The 8971-nt window shown below is 47.6% G+C and overlaps 1 non-coding gene across 1 annotated transcript; it reads right to left on the minus strand.

Annotated features, from left to right (window-relative positions):
• Positions 1–8504: 8504 nt before the first annotated feature.
• On the minus strand, positions 8505–8669 carry LOC134374483 (U1 spliceosomal RNA). Its single transcript, XR_010023325.1, has one exon. It is a non-coding gene; the product is annotated as a U1 spliceosomal RNA (small nuclear RNA).
• Positions 8670–8971: the final 302 nt, after the last annotated feature.

The following is an 8971-nucleotide window of genomic DNA, read 5'->3' on the forward strand; positions in this document are numbered from 1 at the left end:
CATACATTGGTCATCCTATACACCAAGTAACGACCATGACAGCCAGCCTGGGTGAAGTAGAGGAGAAGAGACAAGCAAAAGGGGTCCGGAAGGTGGCTAAGACCCAACCCCTAAGAAATGATCAGGATCTTATCCTGAGGGGACCAGGCAAGACGAGCCCCAAGCAGATGTGGCTTGACTTGCTTGCAGCAGGGGTCGATAGCAAGAAAATTGAGCGGCAGCCAAGTGTGGTCCTGTTTGCCTTGTGGCAGCAGTTACGCACGCCCTGAAGAGCGTTTCACCAAACATCCGGAAACAGGTAGCATAGTGCGCTCGGTGGACTTGAAGGATTTTTTGATTGCTTCTGAGGAGGTGGAAGAAATGTTCCAGTTTGATCAGGGAGCAGGCCAAGGTACTCGTCTTTTGAGGGCAGGCGAGGACCGGAGGCCTCACGTTGAATTGGCAATACACTGGTCAAGGACTAATGTGCAGCGTGTTTTGGCATTGGTAGGTACAGGCGCTGAATGTAGCCTGATATGTGGCGATCCAGATAAATTTCCAGGGGCCACAGTTTATATAGATGGATATGGAGGACATACTATTGAAGTCAAAGCTGTGTCACTGCCATTAAGCAAAGGATGATTGCCCCCTCATGTGTATACTGTATATATATCCCCAGTAGCTGAGTACACCTTGGGTATGGAGGTACTTTACGGTTTGCACCTGCAAACAACAGTTGGAGAGTTTCGGCTACGAATACAGACAATAAAGCCTGTGTTACGGGGATATGGTAAACACGACCCACAGGTGTCACCCCAGCCGAGACGTGTGGTTAATGTAAAGCAGTATCGCCTACCGGGAGGACATGCAGAGATAGGTACCACTATATTGGAGTTAGAAAAAGTTGGCATTCTTAGTCCAGTTCACAGCCCATCTAATGCTCCGGTATGGCCAGTGAAAAAACCCGATGGTACCTGGAGAATGACTGTAGACTATCGAGAACTAAACAAAGTAGTGCCTCCCTTGCATGCAGCCGTGCCTTCGGTTCACGACTTAAGGGATTAGCTGATGACTCAGCTGGGAACTTACCTTTATGTATTGGACCTTGCAAATGGTTTCTTCTCTATTCCAGTCTCGGCCGATAGCCAAGATCAGTTTGCCTTCACCCTGGGCAGGGAGGCAGTGGACCTTTCAAGTATTGCCCCAAGGTTGTCTGCATAGTCCAACCATCTGTCATGGTTTAGTGGCTGGGGACCTAGCCAAGTGGACAAAGGCCAGCACGATCACGGTGTCTCACTACATTGATGATGTGCTGTTAACCTCTGATTCTCTTACGGATTTAACCCAGGCAGCTCCAATGCTGCTAAGCCATTTGGAACAACGTGGGTGGGCCGTGAACATAGCCAAAGTACAAGGACCTGGGCTGTCAGTCAAATTCTTAGGCGTGGTCTGGTCGGGTAAGTCGAGGGTCATCCCAGAAGCTATTGTAGACAAGATGCAGGCATACCCTCGATCCACAACTATAGCTCAGCTACAGACATATTTGGGGCTTCTGGGGTATTGGAGAGCTTTTGTACCCCATGTGGCTCAAATGGCACGCCCTCTGTATGCATTAACAAAGAAAGGAGAAGGAGCCCCCTGGCATTGGACTGAGGAAGTAGAACAGGCTTACCGGGCTACAAAAAGAGCAGTACAGCAAGTATAGACTTTACAGGTGGCTGATCCAACTAAACCTTTTGAATTAGATGTAAATATCACCCAAGAGGGGTGAGGATGGGGTTTGTGGCAGAGACAAGACTGATTCTGAACACCTGTAGGATTCTGGTCTCAGCTCTGAAAGGGTGCTGAAGTACGCTATTCTCTAATAGAAAAACAGCTAGCAGCTGTGTATTCTGCCTTGCAGGCCACTGAAGCTATCACAGGAACTGCCAAAGTCCTAGTAAGGACAACATATCTCATACTAGGTTGGCTGCACACGTGGGCAACCAAGCCTAAAACAGGTGTAGCTCAGACTCCCACTCTGTCTGAATGGGAAGCATATATAGAACAAAGGAGCACTGTGTCAACGAGTCCTCTGTCCAAAGAGTCGCAAGCTGTGCTAAGCCCAGTAGAGGTTGTGGAGGAAACTTTGACACAACCCTTACCCATGGAGGTGGAGGCTACACCTTTCCATGAGGAACAGGGAGGGACCTGTCACAGAACAAGCTTGGTATATAGATGGCTCTAGCATGGGACCCTCAGCATCATGGACAGCCGTTGCTGTCCAGCCCTTAACAGATACCATGTGGTGTGAAAATGGCACAGGGCAAAGCAGTCAATGGGCAGAATTGAGAGCTGTTTGGATGCTAATTAAAAAGTGAGCCTGGGCCATTAACCATCTGTACTGACAGCTGGGCTGTGTACAAAGGTTTAACCCTTTGGATTTCTCCTTGGAAATATCAACGGTGGATGGTAGGCCACCGACCCCTGTGGGGACAAGCCATGTGGCAAGAGTTACGGGAGTTGGGGCATGAGAAAGAAGTAACCCTTTTCCATGTCACAGGACGTTTCCCCCTAGCCAGTCCAGGAAATGACGAAGCCGATGCCTTGGCTAAGGTAAAATGGCTGGAGAGAGCCCCAGCTGCTGATGTAGCCCAGTGGCTACATCGACGAATGCAGCATGCTGGCAGCAAAACCATGTGGATGGTGGCTCAAAGATGGGCCTTGCCTATAAAATGGGAAGACGTAGTAAATGCCTGTCATGCTTGTCCAGTATGTGCTCGAGAGTCCACACCCCCAGTGGGTACCCCATATAGACGGGCAAATAGCTCGAGGAAGGGTGCCCCTGACTCGATGGCAAGTGGACTTTGTGGACTTTGTCGGACCCCTGCCAAGGTCAGAGAATTTCAGATACATCTTCACTGCTGCTGATACAGCTACTGGTCTTCTATTTGTATGGCCTTGTAAGGCTCCAGACCAGGTAAACACCGTGAAGGCACTGAATAGCCTTACGGCCATGTATGGCCGGCCTGTAGTCAGAGAGAGTGACAATGGAACCCACTTTACGGGACATGAGGTTCAGAAGTGGGCTTCCCCCTTGTCTGTTCAGTGGAAGTTACATATGCCATATCATCCCCAGGCAGCAGGGATGATTGAGCGATACCATGGTCTTTTAAAAAAGGGATTAAGGCTATCTGCCCAACCCCCATCCCTGAATGGGTGGTCACGGCGGTTATGGCCGACAGTCAGGACTCTAAATGAAAGACCCGGCAAGGGCGGGCCCTCACCAGAGGAAGCTCTGTTGCATAGGGCTGCATGCAGCACCTATACAGCTGCAAGTCACTACTAGAGATGAGCTTTTGAAGCCAGGATACGGCAAGAATGGAAATATTCTCTTACCGGCCCCAACCTGTTGACAACAGGGACAGACAGTACAATGGGAATGGCCTTGGAGAATAGAAGCCGCCCCCCGCCACCCCCCCCCCCCCATATATGCTGGGTAGGCCTAATAGGGCCTTGGGGGAAAGGACTAGAAGAAGACTGCAAGTTTCACCTTGGGTGACAAGTACTTGGCCTCCTCAAGTAAAGGTAACATGGCCTGGAACAGATAAGCGCTCTATTCCAAAGGGCACATTTGTATTATCATTATAGCCAATTATGAGTTCCCCTATACTGTTACGTATAGAACCTACAGATCCAACAGTACTAGCAGACAATGTATGGTGTCATAAACCAGGTAGGATACCTATTCCTGCAACCGTCCTCTCCCAGGATGGCAAGCTAGCACGTATCTTACCAGAGGGGCGAGAACTCCCCCTATTGGTACCAATAACCCTTCTGTCTTTTCGCCCGTAGCGTTCTGGCTGCAGGCACCAGAGTCAATTGGATACAGACATACGTTCGTGTGACCAGTGTGTTGGCTTATTGAATATAAACTGAACTTCCTACCAATGATGACTACTAACCGGACATGTGCGGCTGATAATTGAAAGAACAAAACTACAGGACAAGCCTTAAAGCATAATTGGACAGACGATAGGTTGTATGAATGTAAGGGTCACTTATCCTTGCTAAGGGAACATCGCGGAAGATTCTGAACGCGTAGATTGTACGGCGAGGGACCCTGAAGGGGTGGATTGTTGGGGAAAACTAGGAAAATGGTCAGGGCCCCTCAGATGTTCAGAATCTTGCCGAGCATTGGCTGTAAATATCCTCAGGTGTTCCTTGTTACTACTTAATGTAAATCGTGTATGGGCACCCAGGTGTCCGGGGTTGTGGACTTAAGTACCAAAGACTAACAGCTCTGCTCCACAGTGCTTCTCAGAACTCTCAGAGAAGCCACTAGGACGGTTGCACCTAGATCTGAATAAAAAACCCATTCATTTTTCTATGCCCACGGCTCCCAGAACCTTTTTTCCCCCTATTACCTAGCTCACAGACCTGCGTGCGGAGGGTCTGTGACCCAATCTGTGCAACAGACTCGAGGGGTCTGTAAGCCCTAGCTTAACAAGGATTCTACCCAGTCTCAGAGGCAGCATGGCCCTGCCAACACCTTGATTTCAGACTTCTAGTCCCCAGAACTGTGAGAGAACTGCTGTTCAAAGCCACCCAGTTTGTGGTACTTTCTTACGGCAGCCCTAAGAAACCAATACAGCGTCCTCCTTTGGGCATCCCATGAGGAAGCACATGAAGTCAGTTTGTTCGATTATTGGTCCTTCTTTTTTTTTGGTGGGGGGGGGGGGACCGGTAAGGGGATCGCAACCCTTGGCTTGGTGTCGTGCGCACCACGCTCAGCCAGTGAGCGCACCTGCCATCCCCTATATAGGATCCGCCGCTGCGCTCCCAGCGCTTGCACTCTCCCGAGTGAGCCACGGGGTCAGCCCCAATTATTGGTGGTCTTAACATTGATTACTTGGTGACAGTGGTGTATCAGCTGCTGTGTGACAAATCACCCCAAAGCTTGGTTAGTGACTTAAAACGACCATTTTATTTGCTTGGAATTCTTTGGATCGGGCAGTTCTGGGTGGGCTCAGCTAAGCAGTTCTGCAGGTCTCGGGTGGGATCACTTAACGCAGCTGCAGTCAGCTTGTGGGTCAGCTGGGGCCTGGTCAGTCGGGGGACCTAAGCTGACAGGGCTCATCTTCACTCCCTTGATTTCATCCTCCAGCAGGCTAACCCAGGCTTCTTCTCCTGGTGGTCTCAGGACAGCAAGTACGAGCAAGTCCCAATGAGCAAGTCTTTTACGATCTTCTGCTTGCATCACAGTTGCTAACGTTCCACTAGCCAAAGCAAGTCACGCAACCAAGTCCGCAGTCAATACGGGAGGACAGTGCAGAAGCACATGGGTAAATGGGGCCGGTACTGCAACCATCTACCACGGGAGGTATCCCCCATGTTTGCCCTTCGTAATCATTAAGTAATTTGTGGGAAGATAATTTGAGGACGTGTAAATATCCTGTTCCTCATCAAACTTTAACACTTTTAATAGTTAAAGCAGCCATCGATGACTCTTGCATTATGAGGATCAGATGTTGATTTTCTAATTCCATCACTCATTCTACCTGCATTAGATGGCATTCTGTTGTAAGGAAGAATTTTCCCCCCTTCCCTATGTATTATGAATATGGACTCACGGTTCTTACTTTATTCAATTGTTTATAATCTGTAGTGGATTGAATTATGTCCCCCCAAAACTCCCTGAAGCTCGAATTGTGTCCCCCAAGTTATATGTATTAGAAACTGTGACTGTTAGGAGGGTGGGAAATCCTATTATGGTAATTGAAAGGTGGAGCCTTAAATCTCTATAATGAGAACTACAAACCAGTGCTGAGAGAAATTAGAGAGGATACAAGAAGATGGAAAGCTATTCCATGCTCTTAGATTGGAAGAATCAACATAGTGAAAATGTCCATACTACCCAAAGTGATATACAAATTCAATGCAATCCCCATCAAAATTCCAAAGACATTTTTCTCAGAAATGGAAAAAACTATTCAGACATTTATATGGAACAATAAAAGACCACGAATAGCCAAAGCAATGCTCAGCAAAAAAAATAAAGCTGGAGGCATAACACTACCTGACTTTAAACTATACTACAAAGCTATAATAACCAAAACAGTATGGTACTGGCATAAAAACAGACACACTGACCAATGGAATAGAATAGAGAATCCAGAAATCAACCCACACACTTACTGCCATCTGATCTTTGACAAAGGCACCAAGCCTATTCACTGGGGAAGGGACTCCCTCTTCGGCAAGTGGTGCTGGGATAACTGGAAATCGATATGCAGGAGAATGAAACTAGATCCATACCTCTCACCGTATACTAAAATCAACTCAAAATGGATTAAGGATTTAAATATACACCCTGAGACAATAAAACTTCTTAAAGAAAACATAGGAGAAACACTTCAGGAAATAGGACTGGGCACAGACTTCATGAATACGACCCCAAAAGCACGGGCAACCAAAGGAAAAATAAACAAATGGGATTATATCAAACTAAAAAGCTTCTGCACAGCAAAAGAAACAATTAAAAGAGTTAAAAGACAACCAACAGAGTGGGAGAAAATATTTGCAAAATATACATCTGACAAAGGATTAATATCCAGAATATATAAGGAACTCAAACAACTTTACAAGAAGAAAACAAGCAACCCAATTAAAAAATGGGCAAAAGAGCTAAGTAGGCATTTCTCTAAGGAAGATATCCAAATGGCCAACAGACATATGAAAAAATGCTCCACATCACTCAGCATCCGGGAAATGCAAATCAAAACCACATTGAGATACCATCTAACCCCAGTTAGGATGGCTAAAATCCAAAAGACTCTGAACGAGAAATGCTGGCGAGGCTGCGGAGAAAAAGGAACTCTCATACATTGTTGGTGGGACTGCAAAATGGTGCAGCCTCTATGGAAAATGGTATGGAGGTTCCTTAAACAATTGCAAATAGATCTACCATACGACCCAGCCATCCCACTGTTGGGAATATACCCAGAGGAATGGAAATCATCAAGTCGAAGGTATACCTGTTCCCCAATGTTCATCGCAGCACTCTTTACAATAGCCAAGAGTTGGAACCAGCCCAAATGCCCATCATCGGATGAGTGGATACGGAAAATGTGGTACATCTACACAATGGAATACTACTCAGCTATAAAAACGAATGAAATACTGCCATTTGCAACAACATGGATGGACCTTGAGAGAATTATATTAAGTGAAACAAGTCAGGCACAGAAAGAGAAATACCACATGTTCTCACTTATTGGAGGGAGCTAAAAATTAATATATAAATTCACACACACACATACACACACACACACACACACACACACAAACCGGGGGGGGGGGGAAGAAGATATAACAACCACAATTATTTGAAGTTGATACAACAAGCAAACAGAAAGGACATTGTTGGGGGGGAGGGGGGGAGGGAGAAGGGAGGGAGGTTTTGGTGATGGGGAGCAATAATCAGCTACAATGTATATCGACAAAATAAAGTTAAAAAAAAAAAAAACTAAATATCAAACAAAAAAAAAAAAAAAAGAAAGGTGGAGCCTTGAAGAGGTGATTGGATTGGAGGACCGTGCTGTAGTGAATGGATTCAAAATGGTGGTCAGGGGTGTGGTTCTGAGGGCTTTAAAAGGGGAGCATGAAGAGTCGGTCCCTCTCTCTGCTCTGCCATCTTCTGCCACGTGAGACCCCTGGGTCACTGTCGCCGCCAAGACCCTCACCAGATGTGTTCCCTGGACTTTGGACTTCCCAGACTCAAAAACTGTAAGCAATAAATTTCATTTTCTTTGCAAATCACCCAGTTCCCAGTATTTTGTTGATATGCAACAGAAACGGACTAATACAGACACTGTAGTAGCAATGAGCCTACCTAGTGCCCCCATCTTGGTTTCTAAATGCCATTTTTTTTTTTTACATCAATAACAAAATTCTGGTTAGAAACATTATAAAACCATACGTTGGGCAGTCCTTACTACTTTAAAATTCCAAATTTACAGGAGTAAAAACCATTTTAACGTTATATGCTTTATGAAACAAACAGTATGTCCTTCTGTTGCAAATCTTATATGAGGAAAATCAAAATATGAAGCGTTTACTGCTTAGAACTCAAGTTACTTTTCTCACTCAAAAATCAGAAAGCACCCTTTATAAAACCGCCACCACACCCACCTCGGGACGGATCCTAAGAGCCGCCTAGGGAAAGTCGGGCTTAACAGAAACAATGAACACAAGTCGGGCTTACAGAAACAATGAACGCAAGCCGCGACGCGCAAACCTGGAGAAAGTCGGGCTTACAGAAACAATGAACGCAAGCCGCGACGCGCAAACCTGGAGAAAGTCGGGCTTACAGGCCGCTACGCGCAAACCTGGGATGATTCTTCGGTCGGGGCACCCAAAGCCGGTCCACATACCTCCGCTGTAGTACAAGGTAGGATAAAGGAGCCGGCGCTCGCTGGTGGGGGTAACCAGAAGCAGCACAGCACCCTCAGGAAAAAGTTGTACTTGTAGCAAACCGAAGACGGCAGGAGAGAGCGCAAACGCAGTCCCCCACACCACAAATTATACAGTCTAGCTTCCCACGTTTGGGGAAATCGGGGGGATCAGCACATCCACAGTGCAATGGATAAAACCTTCCCCGTGAGAAGACCGCCTTCGTGACCATGGCAGTTCCCCTGCCACGGAAGTATGAGTTGCTGCCCCCGCCTCGACCCACACCCTCGGGCGCGCCTCGCTCTTAACACACGGTCACTTTCCCCACGCCGCCTCCGCGCACCCACGCCCTCGGGCCCCCTCGTGGCCCCTCGCCGCTCCGGGGAGCAGCCTCCGCACGGTCCGGACTTGCACACGCGGGACGCGGAGGCCCAGGCTCAGCGGGACCGGCAGCCTCCGCGCGCCGCCGGGCTCATCTGCATACGCCCCGCCCTCGTGGTGACGTCCCCTTCGCTCCTGTGTCTTTCCGATCCGGGAGACAAACCTAGAGAGGACGTAG

Source organism: Cynocephalus volans, chromosome 3 (genome assembly GCF_027409185.1).
Source record: "Cynocephalus volans isolate mCynVol1 chromosome 3, mCynVol1.pri, whole genome shotgun sequence".
NCBI lineage: Eukaryota > Metazoa > Chordata > Mammalia > Dermoptera > Cynocephalidae > Cynocephalus > Cynocephalus volans.